Genomic DNA, 22,012 nt, shown 5'->3' with positions numbered 1-22,012 from the left:
TTCTGATTCTCCACAATAAGAAATAGTTGATAATGACTGCATTGAAATAAAGTAGATAAGCATGTCATTTAGAAATACGAGGGATAATACCATAAATAGCAAAACTGATAAAAATACACTGAAAAATTATCCATTCTCATTTCTCTACCTCAAAAGCAGCCTCTTTTAATGAATTAATTATTAGCCTGAAAAACTTGCATAGTTAAAAATAAGTTTAAAAGTAACATCTAGATTTAAAAAAAAGAGAGAGCTGCCTGAGTAGCTTGAGAGCAGAAGTTACTATTTCAGACAGTGCAGGCCACTTCTGAATCATGAAGTCTTCAAAGGCTCTGTAACTGGTGGTTGTGTCTAATATCTGTTATATAAGAATAACATGGAATGATTGGAATAATAGATGAATATTATTCAAATTTGCTTATAAAACTATAGCATAGACCTTTTAAAAGAATGGCTGTAACTCAGAGTGGTTCTTCAAGTCCAGCAAAGATACAGGTTTTTGTGCATGTGTGCTTGACTGGCCCTACGCAGTTCACACTGCGTTTGACGACATTTTGAGATCATTTAACTTCTCCTACTCTCCATTTGAATTGTGTCAAAAAAGGATAACAACAAACCTCAAAATACATAAGAGAGGTATGCTAGCAACTATCTGAGTCCTGCATGTGACTCCTGGACTTTATCAACAGCTTGTCACACACCTAACCATAGCACAAAACCAACACATCAACCGATCTGCACGCAGGATAGTTTCAATGTCATTCTGAACTCTCAGTTGCTGAAGTGAACGTGTACTTTGGAATTCACCTACTTTGTTACAAAAAATAGATTTTATGGTAGTGTAAATTCTCATTTCACTCCAAATTCTAGAAATTATACTTATTTTAATTTTCTTTTCTATTCTTGATTATATAAAACATTGCTCTATAAAATTACAGCAATGATTTAATATTTTCATATGTAAAATAAAAGATTAAAGTCCCTCTAAAAAACTAAAAATTTTATTTTATGTGACCTATAATGATATAAATTGCCTTATTGGGATTTGGCTAAAGATACATTTTTTTTTATTAAAGAGGAATTTCATATAATCTCGTGTAAGAATAGTTTAATAATATTTATATTTAAGCTATATCTAATAATGAAGACTATTTTTTATTAGTGTGCCTTTTTTTAAACCATGTTGATTCAGTGTAGAATTCATGAATATCTGAGAAAGCAAACCATAATATTAGAATAATCTTGTTTATACAATAAATAGAAATTTTGAATACAGTATTTTCTTGCCCACATTATACTGATAAGAATGTTTTAAAATAGTTTATTCTCCTTTGGAATTAATATTAAGTAAATGAGACAAATTCAATAAATAAATATGGAAATTCAAAATGCGTACAAGGTAATCAATACGTTGGTTCTTTTCCCTTCTCCTTAAAGACATGCAATAGTTTTAGAGAAATTGTCCTATGACTATTATTAGTTTCCTAAAAACAAATTCACAAACTTACTATCAATTTTTCATTTCATATAAGGTCCTTGCAGGAAAACCCTATATTTCACATGACATTAAAAACAGATGCTGAGAAAATTACTATATCTAATATATTTTTAAAACTTTTGTTTATTAACTTTGTAATACTTAATTCTATAAAAGAGATTTTACAGGATAAAAATATGTTTTATATTTTCCTTTATTTCCCATTCTTTTCAAGTCCAGTTCTACATGAGAAATTGCTAATTTTTTTCTGAAGTTGATGGAATATGTTTTTATCTAAACTGGTAAAAGAAATAAGCAAAATCATGTAGCTCCGGGATCTGAATTATATGGATGATTTTGCATATGTGTAAATATCAACTAAGGAAAGAAGTTTGTAACATTGATTTTTAAACTGATACAGATTAATAGAATTGAGAACAAGTTCAGAGAAATGCATGGTTTTATTTGCATTCTCTATTTTGTTCATGAATATAAAATAGCCATTTGTCAATCTCCATGCAGAAATGGATAAAAAATTTCATGGTATTGTCGTATCTTATTTGACATCATAGAACATGCATGCATTTTGTCTGTGCAGTGGGCTGGTGGTTCAGCCTGGGCCTGACGATCACGGAGGAAACAATGAGGTGAATTTCCACAAAGCAGTCTGAAAATCAAAGTTGGTTTAATGTTGGCTAAAAAATGAGGTATTTTAGAAGTAATCTCCTACATCTTATTTAATTAATGCTTACTACAACACTATGAAATAGAAAGAGAAAATATCTAAAGTTATTCAAAACATATACTCTAACAGATTATTCAGGCCATGGATTTCATTGTTGAAATAATATGTGGGATTTCCCATTTATAGAGAAATTATTAATATTGAAAAAATAAGCTTTTTTTGGTTTTGTTTATGTTTTCTAAAAGAATACTTTATGAAAGTTTGCTTAAATTACCTCAAACTATTTTATTCTCAAGTTTACATCATATTCCTTTCTCTTGGAAATTAATTGTTCCTATTTGTATCCTTTACAAGATTTTCATTCTAAGAGGGAGCCCAAGAGCATGCTATTATAAAGTGCCCCAGCGAGCTTACAAAGGAGGAGAGTAATCTGGATCAGCACTGACGGTCTTCACACAGTCCTAGTGCTTCTGAACAGGCCTCTGCAGCCCTGAGAAGACAGGTGACATCAGAACTTCATTAAAAGCTCTGCTCCAGTAATGACAATTCAGGGTGCTTTTGTCCATACTTGTAAAAACACGTTTACAAAAGAATTCCCTTATGCCAACTAGTTGCAAAGTGAAACATGCCAAATTGGGAAAACGAGTGGAGGTAAACTCTATTTTCAATGGGAAAAAAACACATCTAGGGCCAGCCCCAGTGGCCTAGTGGTTAAGTACAGCACATCCCACTCTGGTGGCCTACAATCAGTTCCCAGGCATGGACCTACACCACTCGCCTGTCAGTGGCCATGCTGTGGCAGCGGCTCACATACAGAAAGAAGAAGCTTGGCTGTGGATGTTAGCTCAGAGTAAATCTTCCTCAGCAAAGAAAGCGCCAAAAAACCCCCCTACATCTAGCAAAATTGTGTTTAAAATGATGGCTTAAGTCCAATGATGCATCAATTGGAAATATTTAAGGATTATTTAGAATAAAAATGGTTTAAAGTTATGTACTATATCATTTAAGGAAAAATGAAACAATATATGTTCTACTAAATTGAATGAATAAGAGTAGAGCAATTAGTTTTTAATTCTATCCACTTGCATGCAATAACTCATTTCCAAATCCTCTATCTTCTTCCAACATTATTCCAAAGACATGAAATAAAACTAGACAGTCAAGGACTTGAACACAGGTGCTGCTTGTTACTGATCTGGTATCTCAGATAACATTCAAATTTTCTGAAATATTCAGTTTGCTCATCAATAAAATGGTAATACTGTTGTTAAATTTTTGCATTGAAGTTATTGTTGAAATAAAAGTGAGATGACATATTCAAATGATATAGCAACATCCTTCTCTAAAGATTTATGCCTGAAAGGTTTCAATTTATATACTAATCTACATTAATGATGATGAAGAAAAGGGTGTAATAACAATAATGATGATGATGATGATATCATCTCTAACATTTACGAGGTATTGCTATATGCCAAGCATTCTTTTAAGTACTTTAAAATTGTCACCTAAGTAGTTCCTAAGAAAACCCCTATACTACTGTATCCTTTTGTTTTTTTGAACCAGAAATTAAGGCACACAGAGGTCAAAAAACTTACCAAAAGCTCACAGCTAGAATCAGGCTTGAAATGGCTGCCTGACAATAGACTTTATCTCAAACTAGCGACTGTGAAAAGACACTGTAGCATTGATTTAATTTCCAATTAAAATATTTATTTCTCCTTTTATTTAGCTAGCCTGTTTTTTGGTCCGAGGGAAGTGGCAAGGACCCCATGCACTGTGATATCCCTTCTAATTCTCTAGCTCTGATTGCACATTGTCCACAGAAAGCGTCTATTATACACTGTCTCCACCTTCATTCAACATCATGATCTTCATCATCATCTAAAAAGTAATTTTCACATACTTCAGTTTTCCTGCATATAGAGAATATTTGAAGAGTTAGCACAGCAATAGATGTGTTTAATTCACGTGAGTAAGGTCAAAGAAGGGAAGCACTTCCTCGTAGGTGAAATCATTCCTAAGCGGCAGAGCCTGTCCTTACCCCACGTACTCATACTCCAGGTACTGTGCACTTCCCAGTATTCCAAAATGGTCGATGTTAACCAGAATGACCTTTCAATTTGGAAGTAGTTAAAGTTAGTAATTCTTAACATATTCTGAACATACATCCTACATATTCTAAATTGTTGGTGGGAGTTTGGTTAAATGAGTAGAAATGGTTATTTACAGAAAGTATTATTTTTTAACAGCCATTTTATTACATTTTAAAGGTTGTATATATCCCTGAAAATTACCATTTGACATTAATTTTCACACTAAAAAATTAGCTGTTGCTTAATTTCAAGTGATGAGAAACAATCTGTTTAAACCTGCCATGGGCTTAAAATTTTAACTTTGTTAATAACCAGCATTATTACTATTTTAAGTAAAACCTTTTAAAATTTGTTGACATATAATGCTATTTAGTTACATGACAATTTTGATATTTAAAATTATATTATATTTACAGTAAATTAGTTTACATTTTTAAATTGTTAATATTTTATTGTCAAGAAAAATAACGTAAGTTATATTTACTAAAGTAGACATATATCATTGTTCTTCATGCTTCATTGGATATACAAATTATACATTGGGGAGTATAAATTTGATATATTGAAAATATTTCATGTACTAAATTAATTTTTCTTACATTCTTTTAAAGAAAATAGTTGTGAAATTTCATTAGCAAATTATCTTAATTCAGTGATAAAGCATATGTCTTAAATTTTAATTTTATAGAGGGCAGGAAACGTGTTGAAAGCATTATATACAGCATGTGGTACTTTATACAGATAAATATGTATACTTAATAAATCCTTTTGAATCTGACAATAGGAGGCAGTATCAACTACAAAAGAAAGGGAAATATATGTATATTGCACAAGGAAATTTTTACTAAAATATCTCTGTATGTTCTATATTTTTCAGAATATATTAGTACCCTAGCAATCATAATTATTTTGAAATTAATTGTCCTTTATGAAAACTCATGCATTAGCTTTTTAGAGGTGTCAGCCACATAGCGAGGGTAGGGACACAAAAATGAATGAAACACCCCAGGCTTGAGTAGCTTACAGTCTAATAAAGGAAATAGACCTGTAAATACATGATTAGAGAATGCTACAATGATTGTTAGCTCTGTGAGGTTTATACTGAGTGATCCCTGAGAAGAGATAAAGAGTGATATTTGAACTAAACTTTGATAGCTACATAGGAGTTTAACAGTGGAGAAAGGGTAAGGAGAAATTTCTCGGTCAAGGAAAAAAGTTTGTGCAAACGTACGAATAGCAAAGGAAGATAACCTATCAATAAAAAGTTGGAAGCTCAATGTGCTGTTTTTTAGTTAGTGAGAATTTGAGAGGAGTGGGAAATTAAAGTCTAGAATTATTCTATCCTATGGACATCAGAGATAAAGAAATTTTAGGATTGTAATGGACTTGACGAATACACGTTTTGAAAAGATCTGCTGTCGGTGGAAAAGAAAAAGAATTGAAAGGAGAAGGAAAGAATAGGAAATCAGCAGGAACAAAAATACAAAATTTCATGGAGACAGATACAAAAGATCTGCAACAAAGAAGCAGGAGATGTGCCATAGAGAATCAAGAATTATTTAGTAAACATATTCAACAATGCTTGGTGACTAATGGATGTAATAGGTGACAAAAATAGTAACTAACGATGTTTCTGAAGCTGTCAGCTGGAGACCCTGGGTGAGGCGCAAGAATCCATCACAGTGGAACGTCCTTATTGCTAGCCCAGGTGCCTCCACTTGGAAGCTGCCTTGTGGGAGCCTTCTGTTGCGGCCTTCCTCAGGTGCCCCTGGTGAGACTCCAGTATGGGGAGGTGGGGGTGCCTTAAAGACACCTTTCTCCCCTCTGACTTGGTAATCAGTATTTTCCACTCTTAGTCTCACCCTCTCTCCCTCCTCTCAGCTCCCGGGGCTTCATAGAAGGGCAGGAACCTTTTATTTAGGAAGCCTTTGGCGATGAGTTGATTTACCCCATGTGTGCTGATCGCCCGCCCTCACTCGTTGTGCTTCCACGAGGAAAAGGGGAATGTTGGCGATGCGGATACTTTCTTTCTGGTTTCTTGGTTATACTATTGCAGTTAGTAAATTCGTAACTGTTGCTTTGATTTTCGCTTGTTGTTTTAATCAACCAACAATCTCCAGTTCAGCTCTCAACAGTAAGTGGGTATAACCACATGCCCAGGAATGAACGTGGGTTAATCTGGAGGGAGTTCCCAGCCAATAAAAGCCAACAGGTTGACACAAGGTAAACCTTCATTAAGGGTAGTTATTATTTATTGCTGTATCAGGAGAGGCCGATTAAAAACATAAAAGCTGTACACTAACATTTCTTTAGGCTTCCATCACCCTATAACCTTCCCTAACCACTGGCCTCAGAATGAATTATTTTGTAGAGAGTCTCCATCTAATGAAGGAGGAATGGCGTGCCAATCTTTTTATGATATAGCTTTCAAGTAAAATGGGTTTTTATGTGGACAATGGCGGGGGTAATCTTTAATATTAATTTCATTTTCTAATATGTGTCATCTTTACTAATTAGTTATTAGTGGCATATTTCATTTCTGAAATAGAGATAGATTTAAGGACAAAAAGAATTTCTTATTAATCTTTGTGTTCCCTGGTGGCAAACTCATTGTCTGACACATACAGGTGATCAAAATGTTATAACTGAATGAAACTATTGTTATGTACTACAAAAGCAACAACAAAAGAGCAACAAACAAAAATACTTTCATGGGTAACGGAATCGTGTGCTAGTGATAATATCGGTATTAGTGATGATGTTCATAATAAGGAGAGCTAACATCTACCAGATGCTTTAAGCTCTAGGCTATATCCCTTCTGAAAACAAAAGTAGCAAAGATAGAGACAAACAGAGCCTGCATTTGGTCCTCCGGATTCAGCCTTCGAAGCAGAGAACTCCTTGGTCATTCACTTTCATGTGCCAGATTATTTTCTCTCTCTCTCTCATAAACTTTGAATTATGTTTCTACCAGTGTCTATCATTTGAAACCAAATAGGTACTGATTACTACACTCTGGAAAATTAGAAAAAGTGTGTAATTGGCTCAGTTTATAAGTAATATGCTGGGCTTATAGAGGTTGTCATTTTCACAGAGCCTTAGAAACATTGAAAGATAGAGATGATAAAACACATGCAGCTTCCTGACATGCAACATACCTTTGCAATATCAATGCTTGTGTAATTTACATTAAAAGTATCTTCCATCAGAAAGGACTTCTGGAGGACAGGCAAATTTCTACCATTTTTCTGTTTAATTTATAAGCAGAAGATAACTTCAAGCCCTGAAGAAGTACTATTTTGGTGAGACTATTTGTGTTTAAAATGGAGAAAGAGACACTTGTTGAGAGACAACTGAACCTCCACCTACTTGCTCTCCAGACTTTCCCACACCTGCTTCTAACTGAAATGACAAATGAAATACAAAAAGAGAGGGGAACGGAAATCCATGTGAAATTAGAGAATGTTTCTTCACCACATTAGAAGCACCAAGTAATTGTTTGCTATGTAGAGTATAAGGAAACATATTAAAATAATAACAAATCTAGGACTCATTCTGTCTCTGGAAAGCATGCCAGATCAGATCCTGGCAGAGTGCCATTTGTGTTCAATAAGATGAACCATGGGGCAAATGAGAGTGAATTTCCAACCTTGGCAATGCCACTGGGGATGCATTTTTGTTGCTTTAAGCCAAAAATAATGAGAGTGTGTTTGGCCAGGTTTGTTCCTGGCTTAGACTTGGAGCCCTCCTAGAGCAGAAGGCTCTAACAGGCAAAATCATGGAATATGCTGTGGTTGGCTCTTAAGAAAGTCAGATATTCCAGGCAAACACCAGGGACTCTGCGGATGCTGACTCCTGGCTACCACACCAACCACTAAAAAGACGCTCTCAGACAGAAGGCTGAACTCCCTGCTGTGAATGACTAGATGATTTCCAGCTTCCTCCCTTCCCGGCTCTTCCTAGCTCATGGCACCTCTTTTGTAATGTGATAAAAATCTTTAAAGTATATCTAAAATTTTCTTTTCTCACTTTGCATGTCCTTAGACATTTGGATTAGGACCTGTATCGATCTCTGACAAAACCAAGCTCAACTCGAATTTCCTATCAAGCCTTAGTAGCAAAGTGTAGACTTCATTCTTTAAGTGTGAGCTAAGAAAAATGTCATCCTAACTAGGAATAAATAGTGTTTTTCCAAGAAATAGGAGTAAATTTTAGACAAATTTGAATTCATAGTCTCAGGAGATTGAAGAGTTCTTTACAGAGCCAGAAAAAAGATTTCACTAAGATGAAAGATCCACATGGTGAATTGGGATCCGCACTATGCAGCAAACATTTTCTATGCTGCAGAAAGTTAAAGTGATAAAGTAGAAAGTAAATGCAAGAAATTCTCCCAGCCCTGGAATTCAGAAAATGTTAGTGAATAGGTGAGAATGGTGAGGAAAAGAAAAGAATGTGATAGATGCATTAAATAGACCAGTCTATACTCACACAACAGCGTTCCTAAACTAAGAGTTTGAAAAGGGGAAGAGAAAATCTCAAATAAATTTAACGATTTGGTTCATCATGAAAAACTAAACCAGAAAAGCAAAAGAGCTCATTACATTTAAAAATATATGTATCTTTAGCTATCTCTCCTTTTCTCTCTATAAAAATTACCACGCTAAACATATACAAGATAGAAAATATAAAATGATTGACTAAATGATAAAAATTAGATACACAGCAAATGCCTCCCCCACACTAACTCCCAATAGATATTGATACTGCAATGTATTTTTTGGAAAATAAAAAAGATTACAAACCCCAAATATTGTATTTATCCATGTGGTCACTCAAGTTAGTAAGGGACCAAATGCTGCTGTGGATAAAAATAAGATAAAAAAATAAAGCACGTGAAGGCTGTTTTAATGTATGTGATTAAAAGATAAAATAGAATTTAAATATTAGTTACTAAAGAGAAAACTATTAAGGTTGATACATATTTAAAAAGTTAGAAAATTAGGAAAACTTTTAACGTAGATTCATGTATTAGGTTACAGAAATTGTACCATTTCATGCTAACTTTTTCATTTTACATTTATATTTATGACAGTAAATAGCAGTTAATATATGAGGATAACTTCATAAATTATGTTAAATATGCTTTAGAGACAAAAATTGCCATTATAAATAAGCGCTGGCTATATACTGTCCAAAACATGAGAAAGTGAGAGAGGGAAAGAAATGCCCTTATTCTGTTTAGCTACTGCTGTATAACAGACTTAACCTGTAAATCAGCAATTTATTCTAATATCTCACATTATGTGGGTCAGACGGGTTTAGTGGAAATGGCTCATCTCTGCTCCAGGATGCCTGTGGCCACAGCTGGAAGCTGGAACATCTGGGGTCTGACTAGACAGCCATCTTTCTCTTTCTCTCTCTGTCTCTCTTTCTCCTGAAGGCTTCTTCCCTCCCCACCTTAGACTTACACACAGTGTGCTGGCTCGGGATGCTCAGATTTCAAATGTGGCAGCTCAGGGCTCTGAGAGAAAGGGAGTGGAAATGGCCAATCTCCCAAAATGAGGGGCTAAGAACCACTGCAGCGCAGCCTCACTTCATCACACTCTGTTGGTCACAGCAGTCACAAAGACTGTCTCTTTCTGAGTGGGAGTGTTGTCTTTGCTCTAATCTGACACAGGCCCAGCAGAACCAAGGCTTGGGCCAAGAGGGGTCAATGCTTAATCTCTCAAGGTGTCAGTTTACTCATCTGTAAAATAGAGTTATTAATAGTTCTTACGGTATAAGGTTGTTCCAAAGATTAGAAGTTTATGAAATTCAGTGAAATTTTAAAAATTTAATGTATAATTTTAAAAGTATTAGAATTTTAATTTCATATTTTATTGAATAATGAATTGAGCTATAGTATTTTTCTTTCCTCTGAATCTTCTCTTGAACATACTTATGTTCACATGCTCTCTCTCACTTTTCCTTTTCCTCTCTCTCTCACTCACCCAAAAGCATATCCATGAATACTTCTCATCTTGATCACATTCTGGGACACACACACTCAAATATCAGAGCATTCTAAAACAAATTAATAAAATAGATGGTGATCTCTTAAAACAATTTAAAGAAAACTTAAAATTAGATTTAAATTAAAAAATAACTATATTAATAAATTTTAGAATGGCTTAGCTCATCCTGGAGATTTACCAGAAAAATTAAAGAAAATGCTAAATCTTAGCTCAAAATAAAAGAGGGAATAAAATTGCAATTAAAGGTGTTTAGAAACCGAATAGAGTGACAATCAGTAACCTATATGTAAATGTTTATTGGATAAAGTAAAAGCTATTTCGACGTAAATGTATCACAAAAATCCCATAGCCACCAAGAAAGAAAGAGAAAAATAATTAAACCTTCAACTTATGAAGACATAAAACAAACAACCAAGTATACCTGAAGAATATTGAGGTAAACAGTAAATAAAAATAAATACATGTTCCATGGTATGGAAAATGATAGGAATGATAAAAAAGTTCTCTATTTAATTTAATAGATTTGTAATGTTTCATTTTGTTTTTTAGTGAGGAAGATTGACCCAGGACTAACATCTATTGACAGTCTTCCTCTTTTTTGCCTGAGGAAGATTGTCCCTGAGCTAACATCCATGCAAATCTTCCTCTATTTTCTCTGTGGGATGCTGCTACAGGGTGGCTTGATGAGCAATGTGTAGGTCTGCACCTGGCACCAAAAGCCACAACCCGGGGCAGCCAAAGCTGAGCATGCGAAGTTAACTACTATGCCATCAAGCCAGCCCCCAGTAGACATAATTTTTAAATGCTCTTTGAAAATTTAACAAAGGAAGAAAGCATAAAACTTTATAAATGTGACATAAAATATAAACAAAGATATGGAGAATGCAGAATATTAAGATCGTATCCATATTGTTCTATACCATCATATATGAGATCAATGTTTTCCTTTAAAAAATGTGAAATTCAAAGATTATTTTATAGAAGTTCTGAACAGAAAGTAATTTAAAAAGTCTGCCTAAAGAAAAGGACAATGAAAAATAAAATTTTCAAAAATAATTTAAATTCCAGATAGTTTTTACATGTGAGTTCCAGGAACAGATTATTCTATATTATTTAAATGATACTAGAACAGAGAAAACGATGGAAGACCTTTCTGATTGTTTTATAAATCTATAAAAAGATGATGACTTAAGCACTAAAAATTTTCCTGACGAGTCTTCCTTATGATCTAGTACTGATATGAAATATAATAAAATAATAATCAGCACTACATTATAATAATATTCAATGCTATCATGTAACAACAACAAAAAATACCAAAAATATCATAGTAATCTGTGACTAGTATCTGTAACTTCTCCAGTTAGGGAGGACCTAATCATCAGTTTTTGAAATTAGTTCATCAAGGAGGGTTTGTAGAGTCAGCAGCTCTGCCTCCTGTAATATTTGTCCTATTCATCATTAGCAGAGATGGACTGAAGACTCTGTCCAAAATTACTTTGTGGATCTATTAAGAGAACGACATTAAGTGTTGCATTTGCAAACGGAATCTACCAGTTCGCTTACAGGTGAAAGGCTCTGTCTGAAATTGAGTTCCCCCTGATATCATATTCACCATTGATAATAGAGAGCTTTTAGCTCTGAGCAGTTGGCAGTGAAAGAGGTGGTATCTGAGCAATGTTTCTATGGCTTTCGTTTTTATGCATTTTATTATTTGCATTAAAATAATACATTTGCAAAATACAAAGTAATTCTACTAATTGGCACAGTTCCACATGGGACAATTCTGCCAATCAAATTCAAGGTGAAATGTAACATAACTTAGAAGTATTGAGCTCTGAATGATAAAGTCAATTAATTCCTGTGGGGAAAGTATACAGGTGGCCATTGTGATAAATCTACTTGCAATTCAGAAGGAATATGAAAGCCTTATGTGATGCCTATAGAAAAGATTAAAAGAAGTCATAACTTTTACTTTTTTGTAAGGCTTGTGATTAGTACCCAAGCTTAATAATTCTACTCATATATCTTGACTACTTCTGCCTTTTTTACTATAACTTTTTTTGTTGGTTTATGAGACAGCCTAAAGGAAACTATTTCAATGATTACTATTTTCAGCATTGTGCACTTCTCCTTCATGGACTGACTTGGCTGCATATTAAAATTATAGTTTATGTCAGTATCCAGTGAAGAGGTAAAATATAGACCAGAACAGACTTTGTTCTGTCTGTTCTCGACCTCCTTTTTTTTGACAATGTCCAAGTTCATCAGCACTAAAATGTTGCATGAGAAGAAAATTACAGTGAAGCTCACCGAGACATCTCCATAACTGGATAGATCAGTAAGCAAAATACTTAACAGATTCTAAATGTGTATCTGACTATACTCTCAAAAGTACGTCGTAAATAAGACTCTCTTTGTCATGCCATTCAGAGAATCCATCTAGTGCTCCAGCACTGATGAATAATAATAAAAAATAAAAATTACATGTTGTCCATTGAGTGTGTTAAGATAAAGAATTTCATCTTCAGTATAGGTACGAGGATACAAAGATACTTGAGAAGGAACCATGGAATATCTCTTTAGTTATACTAAACTCACCAAGGTATATTGTGATATAGTTTAATAAAAAGGGGAAATATATATGAATAAAATTAAATTTAACCCAAAGTAAATAGAAGAGCCAGTTTGAAGTGCATGTTTTCAATCTCCTAAGTTACTTAACTGATGAAGTGATAGAGGCTCGTCAGGAAACAAAGTATATACATAATTTCTGTAGCACTAATTATTTATTCCAATTACTCGGAATTTATCATATATATTGCTTTTATCTCTTAGATATGATAAATAAATGATAATTGATAAGTAGAAAGATTGATATCTGCATCTTATCTAGATGAAAATGTTTCTCGGAGAAGAAACTTGGTAGCCTAGTAGCTATTTCAGTGTTTTAGATATAGAATAAGATTGAAATATGACGGAGCTACAGTTAGGATAAGTGGGAGTCGACTCAAAATTGGTATTTATTATATTAGAACATGCATTGAAAATAAAATAATTCATGCTATAAGAACCTAAGTCCTTGAAAGACAAATGAATAGAAAACGATAATTGAAGTTTCTAATTATTGATATTATGTGAATTAGGATTAGGTTAAGGGAATGCTATGGTCCAAGTAATCTTGACATGTGTAAGTGTAAATGCATTTATATATATTTAATCAACATATAATAAAAATTTAAAATAAATATGTTATAAAAATATCCAACATATGCAAAAGATTCTACTAAGTGGATGCTATAATAATGATCCATGCCCTTTTATGATCTATGATTTACAACACTATGGTAGATAAAAATTACGCTTGTGGAAATAGAAGTAAAAATGACAAGTGTCAATAGCAATCCATATTAGGAAAAACTATTAGATGGTCACCAGGATTCTCACTCACTGTTGTACACAACCCGTATAATTCAGTCCCCCTGAGTGTGGGTTAAATCTGTGAATGTGATAGAATATCACTCCCCTGATTAAGGTACTAATCAGCTGACTCTAAATTAAAGAGAGATTACCATAAGTGGGCCTGACCTAAGCGAAGGAGCCTTGAAAAGAAGGGGAAGAGTCAGAGAGGCACATTCCCGGTGCCCTGAAAGAGAGCAAACACCCGTTATGCAAACTGTCTATGGGGCCATGTGGTGAGGGACTGCTGCAGTCTCTAGGACCTGAGAGCGTTCCCCAGACGATAGCTAACAGAAAATAAAGACCTCAGTCCTACTGCGCAAGGAAATATGTTCTTCCAACAAGCTGAATGAGCTTAGAAGAGGACCTTGAAACAGACTTCACAGCTGGCTGACATCTTGATGGCAACCTTCTGAGACCTTGAGCACACAGCAAACCTGCCCCCTGAATCCTCATTCACAGAAATGCTGAGAGAGTAAATCTGTTTTATTTCAAGCCACGAGATTTGTAGTAATTAGTTACCCATGAATAGAAAATGAATACAAAATCTTTGACAACAATTGAAAGCCAAGACTAATTGTCAAACGACTTGCACAAAATAACTGCCATCGACATGTAGGGGAAGAAGAGGTCTATTCAATTTGCAATAATAAGTAATGAAAGGTGTGAGATGACTTGAGACAAAAGAGCTAAGATGACATTTTATGGGAATGAGAAGAAATTCTTTATAATGATCAATTTACTGGCTTAAAGGAGGTACAAAGAATGACATTTGGAGCACCAAACTTAGGCCAGTGCTTCAAAGTGCCTCAGAGATATAATCCATAAAAAGCATGAAAATTGAGAAGATGGTGGGTTGGTTATCCTAAGAGGTGGTGAGAAAACATTCTGGGTGTTTGAAGTAAAAGCATAGAGATTAGAAAAATCTCTGGTAGCCCATGTTCATTGGAAGAAAAATAGAAGGAGAAGAAGATAAGAGAGAGGAAGAATGTAAAGGAGAAGGAAAGGTAGAGGAAAATAAAATAGATAAGAAAAATAAATTATTATTTGTTCTCAAGTGTCTAAATTTTATAGCTAGCTTAATATTGAATTTCTGCAATAAGCAGCATTTTTAATTAACCTTGGAAAGTCATGAGTGTTATCTGAAAGTTTAACTGGTTCTTTTTAAAAATCATATGTATTTATTGAGACTTTCTATTTCTTCATGATTGGTCTTGGTAGATTGTATGTTTCTAGGAATTTATCTATTTCTTCTAGATTATCAAGTTTTTTCACATAGAATTTCCCACAGTAGTCTCATATGATACTTTTTATTTCTGTTGCATCTGTTGTACGTCTCTTCTTTCATTTCTGATTTTATTTGAGTCTTCTCCCTTTTTCCCTAGTTGGGCTAGCTAAGAGTTTGCCAAATTCATCGTTTTTACAAACCAGGCCTGTACCCAGTATGGAATTTGAATCAGTAATTAAAAACCTCCCAACAAAGACAAGCCCAGGGCTAGATGCCTTCAGTGTGGAATTCTACCAAACATTTAAAGAAGTAATGTCAATCCTTCTCAAACTCTTCTAAAAAATTGAAAAGGAGGAAACATTTCCAAAATCATTTTATAAGGCCAGCGTTACTCTGACACCAAACCAAACAAAGATACCGGAAGAAAATAAATTACAGGCTAATATCCCTGCTGAGTATACATGCAAAAATCCTCAACAACATACTTTCAAATGAAATCAAAAGCACAATAAAAGGATCATACACTATGACCAAGTGGGATTTATCCCTGGAATGCAAGGATGGTTCAACATATGAAAATTAATCAATGTAATGTACCACAGTAACAGAATAAAGAATAAAAATCATATGATCATGTCAACAGATACAGAAAAAAATTGACAAAATTCAATATCCTTTCATGATAAAAACTCTCAACAAACTAGGAATAGAAGGAAAATATCTCAAGATAATAAAGGCTATACATGAAAAGCCTACAGCTAATATCATATTCAATAGTAAACTACTAAGAACTTTTCCTCTAAGATCAGGAACAAGGCAAGGAGACCCACTCTCTCCATGGCTATTCATCATAGTGCTGGAAGTCCTAGTGAGAAAAATTAGGCAAGAAAAAAAAAGAAGGCAGCCAATTCATAAAGGAAGAAGTAAAATTGTCTTTTCAGATGACGTAGTCTTATATATAGAAAACTCTATAGGTGCCATTAAAAAAAAACCTGTTAGATGTCATAAACAAACAGTAAAGTTGCAGGATACAAAGTCAACATCAAAAATCAGTCGCATTTCATTATATTACCAATGAATTATCTGAAAAAGAAGTTAGGAACACAATCCCATTTACAATAGCACCAAAAAGCATAAAATACTTAAGAATAAATTTAACCAAGGAGGTGGAAGACTTACATTAAAAATTATAAAGCATTGATGAAAGAAATTAAGGGACATATAAACTAATAGAAAGACATCCCATATTCATGCATTGGAAGTCTTTTTGTTTTTTTTTTTAAAGATTGACACCTGGGCTAACAACTGTTGCCAATTTCCTTTTTTTCTGTTTTATCTCCCCAACCCCCCCATACACAGTTGTATATCTTAGTTGCAGGTCCTTCTAGTTGTGGGATGTGGGACACCGCCTTAACGAGGCCTGACAAGCGGTGCCATGTCTGCGCCCAGGATCTGAACCCTGGGCCAATGCAGCGGAGAGTGCGAACTTAACCACTCGGCCACGGAGCCAGCCCCTGGAAGTCTTAATATTGTTAAAATGGCCATACTACCCAAAGTGATCTATATATTTAATGTAGTCCCACCAAAAACCCAATGATTTTTTTTTTACAGAAATAGAAAAATAAATTCTAAAATTCATATGGAGCCACAAAGGACCTCAAATAGGCAAAGCAACCTTGAGAGGAACAAAGCTAGAGACATCATACTTCTTGATTTCAAAATATATTGCAAATCTAGTAGTTAAAACAGTATGATGCTGTCATAAAGACAGACATATAGGGCAATGGAAGAGAATAAACAGCCCAGAAGTAAATCCCTGCATATATGGTCACCTGATCTTTGACAAGGGTACCAAGAATATACAGTGAAGAAAAGGAAAGTCTCTTCAACAAATGTTATTGGGAAAATTAAATATTTACCTGTGAAAGAATGAAATTGGACCCTTATCATACATTATACACAAAAATCAACTCAAAATGGATTAAAGACTTAAACACAGGACATGAAACTATAAAACTCCTAGAAGAAAATGCAGGGGAAAAGCTTCATGACGCTGGTCTTGGCAATGATTCCATGGGTATGATGCCAAAAGCACAGGCAATAGAAGAAAAAATTAGACAAATGAGACTACACCAAAGGAAAAACTCTTCTGCACAGCAAAGAAAACAACCAACAGTGTGAAAAGTCTACCTGTGGAACGGGAGAAAATAATTACAAACTGTATATATGATGACGGGTTAATTTCATCTCTAAAATATATAAGGAATTTCTATAATTCTGAAGCCCAAAAACTAATACCCAATTAGAAAATGGGCTAAAGACTTGAATAGACATTTCTCCAAAGAAAACCTACAAATGGCCAACCAGTAGATGAAAAGATATTCAACATCACTAGTCATCAGGGAAATACAAAGCAAAATCACAATGAGATACCTCACACCTGTTAGGATGGATATTATCAGACAAAAGGGGGAAAAAAGCAGGTGACAACAAGTATTGGTGAGAATGTGGAAAAATTGGAACCCTTGTACACTGTTGCCGAGGATTTCAAAAGGTGCAGCTGTTGTGGAAAACAATATGGAGGTTCCTCGAAAAATTAAAAGTAGAACTACCATATGGTCCTGCAATGCCAATTCTGGGTATTTATCCAAAAGTATTGAAATCGGGATCTCAAAGAGATATTAGCAGTCCTATTCGTTGAAGCACCGTTCACAATAGCCGGGAGGCAGAAACGACCTTAATGTCCAGCATTGGACGAAGATATACATACAATGGCACACTATTCAGCGTTAAGAAAAGAAGGAAATTCTGCAATATGTGACAATTTGGATTAACCAGGAAGACATTATGCTAAGTGAAATAAGCCAGTCACAGAAGGGGAAACTCTTCCTGATTCCACTTATATGAGGTATCTAAAATAGTCAACTTTATAAAATCAATATGTTGAATGGTGGTTTCCAGGGCCTGGGTGAAGGGAAACTGAGGGTTACTAATTGCGGGGCGCAAAGGTTCACTTACAGAAGATGAGTAAGTTCTAGATATCTGCTGTACAACACTGCCTCTACAGTCCACACGATGCATTGCGTGTATTGTGCAGTGCCTGCAACTTCATTTCTTTGTAATATCTTGCAGTTTGCAAAGAATATGTATGTCCTCATTTTAATCTTCAAGTTTATGCTGAGAGATAAGGCACGCATTTTTATGATCAGTTTACAGGCTTGATTATGAGGCTCAGAGATGCTAATAAGTGCAGATAGTTTTTGATAATATTAATCTCAGTTGTAGTCACAAATATTTCGCTTGATGTTCTGGCATTAGCTATAACAAAGATTCAAGGAAGAAAACTAGTTTTAGTGTGAGAGATAATTAGTTTATTTTTAAAGTATTGAGTTGAGGAAGAAACCATGGCAAGTCATAGAATTTATTTTTCTTAATAATTTTAGCTGGTTTTTACATTTTTTCTTGGAAGATTAGCCCTGGGCTAACATCTGCTGCCAATCCTCCTCTTTTTGCTGAGGAAGACTGGCCCTGAGCTAACATCTGTGCCCATCTTCCTCTACTTTATATGTGGGATGCCTGCCACAGCATGGCTTGTCAAGCAATGACATGTCTGCACCCCGGGATCTGAACTGGTGAACCCTGGGCCACTGCTGCAGAACATGCGAACTTAACTGCTGCTCCAACAGGCTGGCCCCTTCACTGGTTTTTAAAACATTAAAGCCTATCAAAATTTCAAACACATTATTCCACAATTGCAGTGCAGATGAATATTTTTAATGGATCACAACTAAAATAGCATAGTAAAATAGAGCATTTGACCAGCAAACTTATCTGCATATTACTTTCGTAAGAATTTTTTTTTAATTTTTAAGCTTAAACTGTGCTTGAAAACTGATAAAATTGAGCAATATTTGTATTGCTCACAGTCCTTTGTCTAACTATTAGAATATATTATTAAAAGTAAGGCAGGGCCGTCTCCTGGCCAAGCGGTTGGGTTTGCGCTCTCTGCTTAGGTGGCCCAGGGTTTCGTGGGTTCAGATCCTGGGCGCGAACATAGCACTGCTCATCAGGCCGTGGTGAGGCAGCATCCCACATGCCACAACTAGAAGGACCCACAACTAGAATATACATCTATGTACTGGGGGGATTTGGGGAGAAGAAGTAGGAAAAAGAAGATTATCCACAGATGTTAGCTCAGGGCTAATATTTAAAAAAAGTAAAGCAGTAGAGGCTTTTGGTTGAAGATTGTGGAATTGAAGAAAACACTGTCCCAGGAATAAATCAGAAAGTTTGTCTTGCTGACTTTACTCCTCTTGACCCTGTCATGTTTCTTTTCCTGGGGGCAGTGTCAGCCACATCACCGACTTTTGGTTTGAGTCCGTTGGAAGTCTCGCTGCGAGAGTGGTGTAAATATCTATCATTTTGTAAAAATAAACCCCAATACTAAGTGGCATGGATTGACAACAAGTTTTCAATCTCTGATAATAGTTTGGACTGACTGGGCTTAGCTGGGTGGGCAATTCTGTGTGAACGGGGCCAAAGGAAAGCAGGGGCTCCAGTGAGCTGGGACCTGCGAGATGACTCCTTCAGAGTTCTGCTGTCTCGGAGGGGATGCTTGGAGGGATTCTGGGGCGGGCGGTCCTTCATGGAGTGTTCAGGCACTCTTATCCCTGTGGCCCTCCCACATGCTCTATCCAGGGTAGTCCGTCCTCCTGCATCACACTCAGGACACCCAAATGCAAAAGTACAAGGAGCCTCTTCCAGGCTGTCCCATAAGTCGAGCGGCATCACTCCCACCGCCTTCTGGCAGGCAAACCAGTCAGAGTGCCAGCCCAGATTCAGAGGGAGAGGACACAAATGCTCCCTCTCAGGGGCGCGAGCGGTGTGAGGAGTCAGAAAGCAAGCCCAGCTGTTGTCAACCCACATATGTGAAAAGTTATTTTTGAAAGACGAAAATCAAAACTTCTCAGTGGTAGACCCATTTGGAGTAAGTATAACTAATGCAGAGGTTTCTGGAGTCCATGCTATCTATTTATATTCATACACACGACTAGTCAAATTGGGTTCTGTGGAATTGGATTAATATTATTGCTGTGGTAAGAAGCCATCAAAGTCACTTTCTTCCTTAAATAGAATTGGGACTGACTTGTATAAATATAAAATTCTGATGATCTGATAAGATATACCATTTCATCTATATGGCTATGTATTAGTAAAGTACTTAGTATAACTGCCTTTATTGATAGAAGATACAATGGTCAGTATTTCTTTCCCATTTAATCTAATATATCTGTTTTTGACACGATTCTTCCTCAAGGAATAAGCTGTCTTTAAGAGTTACAGGAACACAGACTTTGAAAGTAGAGCACAGCCTGGAGCATCTGCATTAACTGAAAGCAGCGCACCTTCATTCGGGCGTGTCTACAGCCTGTAAGGGTTCCTGGCACAGAGGCAGGATTCAAGAACTATTGGTTGAATGGGTCCAAATAAAACCGAAGCTTAAAAGAAACTTAGAAGAAAGGTAGCAGTTGTTAAGGAGACAGACAGAGTCAGACAGGAGGGTTCAGAGCCTACTTTGAGCACTTTTGAGCTGCATAACCTTGGTAATTTTACCTGATAAATATCATAGTTAATTCAACCAAAATTTTGAGGACCTTAGTAGACCGTGTTGCAATAATCAAATTTGTGTCACCTAATGAAACCTCTTTGGGTCCAGCCTCTTGGGATTTCACTAGTGAGGCTCCATCTTTCAGCATTGCCCAATTCAATATGATACAATGAATACATTGATAACTCGGTCAGTGTGAGGTCAGTTTAATCAGTGGTTAGACTGACTGTAGATGCAGACGGCGTCAGTGAGGAAATCTGCCTAAGGAGGCCAAGTGGAAGAGTTGACCACCTGGTGGTTTATAGTCTATGACTTATATAGTAAAGGAACTTGCTTCTGGATAATTGGTTTGTTCCTAAAAGTCAGTCCTCCTACATTGGAAAAGGTTACTTTTGTCATCACTGTAGATAGGAGAAAACTGTGTCCCAGGAAGTTAAGTCAACTTTTTAAAAATGTCAATAAATCTATGCAATTGAAATTCCGTTTCAGATCCTAGAAATGCAAATAGAATAAATATTGCCAAGCAATTTAGTCACACAAGAGATTTGGCAATTGAGTGCCTGTAATGGTTAATTGTATGTGTCAACCTGGCTAGGCAATGGTTCCCAACTGCTTGGTCAAACACCAGGCTAGATGTTGCTGTGTATTTTTTCTATGATCAACATTTAAATCAGCAGACATTGGGTAAAGCAGATTATTCTACCTCATGCTGGTGGGCCTCATCCAATCAATTGAAGGCCTTAGGAACAAAGACTGAGGTTTTTCAAAGAAGCCTTGAGACTGCAATACAAAAGAACCTGCCCGAGTTTCCAGACTGTCTGCAGATTTCAGACTCAACATCACAACATTAACTCTTACCTGAATTTGCAGTCTGTCAGCTTGCCTTGCAGATTTTGGACTTGTAAGCCCCCACAGTCACATAAGCCAATTTCTTAAAAAAAAGCACAACTCTCTCTATGCGAACATATATATCCTATTGATTGATTTTTCTCTATTTTTTTTTTTGAGAATCCTGACTAATACAGTGATATTTCTATTTTCTCATTAAGTAAGATCACCTCAGGTAAAGAAAATATATTTTTTACGTATGTAAGTTTTCATTTTATTCATTACTGGAATTTATTCCTTAGCTAATTCAGTTCCTGATAAAGCCCTCACAAAATTTTATAAATATTTATTGGTTTGTCGAATGGGTAAATAAATGAAGGAATTCCCAAAACTTCTATTTCAATTATGAATTTTATATATCCACTGCACTTAGAAAAAATTCTGTCATAAAGCTATTCATTAAAAAATTGACTTTAACTGTAATTAGATTTTAAAAAAAACTAGAGTTCCACTAGACAAGCCACCTTTTATTTACCAAAGAATGTGCAAAACACAAAATAAAACTGGTGTTTGTGCATAGCCTCATATTTGCTCTTCATATGGACTGGTTCACAACAGAT

The sequence above is a fragment of the Equus caballus genome, chromosome 20 (genome assembly GCF_041296265.1).
Source record: "Equus caballus isolate H_3958 breed thoroughbred chromosome 20, TB-T2T, whole genome shotgun sequence".
NCBI classification, from domain to species: domain Eukaryota; kingdom Metazoa; phylum Chordata; class Mammalia; order Perissodactyla; family Equidae; genus Equus; species Equus caballus.
This window is presented reverse-complemented; position numbering follows the sequence as displayed.